The 394-nt window shown below is 38.8% G+C and overlaps 1 protein-coding gene across 1 annotated transcript in view; it reads left to right on the forward strand.

The window, feature by feature from the left end:
- The first annotated feature begins 218 nt into the window (after window positions 1-218).
- Window positions 219-394, forward strand: part of LOC137998838 (substance-K receptor-like) — a 3,167-nt gene continuing 2,991 nt past the window's right edge. Inside the window, exon 1 of the mRNA XM_068844665.1 lies at window positions 219-394. This exon is cut by the window's right edge and continues 90 nt beyond it. The gene's annotated coding sequence lies outside the window, so the exon portion shown is untranslated.

Raw genomic sequence — 394 nt, forward strand, 5'->3', positions numbered from 1 at the left:
AAAGGTGTCGTAACTTGCACTTTGGAGTGTAGAACAAGGTTGATATGATCTTTAGTCTATCTATTAGAAAATAATTGGAGCGGGAAAGCATAACATAAAGTGAAATAGCCTGTGTTGTACACTTAATTTGCTTATGATAGAGCTCTTACTAGGTATAAGAAGCTCTCGGCTGCCTTTGGGCGTTAACAATTAACTTCAGACTCCTTCAGTCGTTTGTGAGCCTACGCATTGAACCCAAACCCTAAAACTGATTTCGTGTTAAATCTTGGTTTTGCAAGTTGGCAAGCAAGGTATTCACAAATTGCCTAAGACGATCGACGAAAACTGAAAGAGTGTGTCCAAGCGTAGTAATTTAGCGTCTTAAAAGCACTGTATTTTATTTGCCCTGCTTTGA

Source organism: Montipora foliosa, chromosome 4, assembly GCF_036669935.1.
Source record: "Montipora foliosa isolate CH-2021 chromosome 4, ASM3666993v2, whole genome shotgun sequence".
Lineage (NCBI taxonomy): Eukaryota > Metazoa > Cnidaria > Anthozoa > Scleractinia > Acroporidae > Montipora > Montipora foliosa.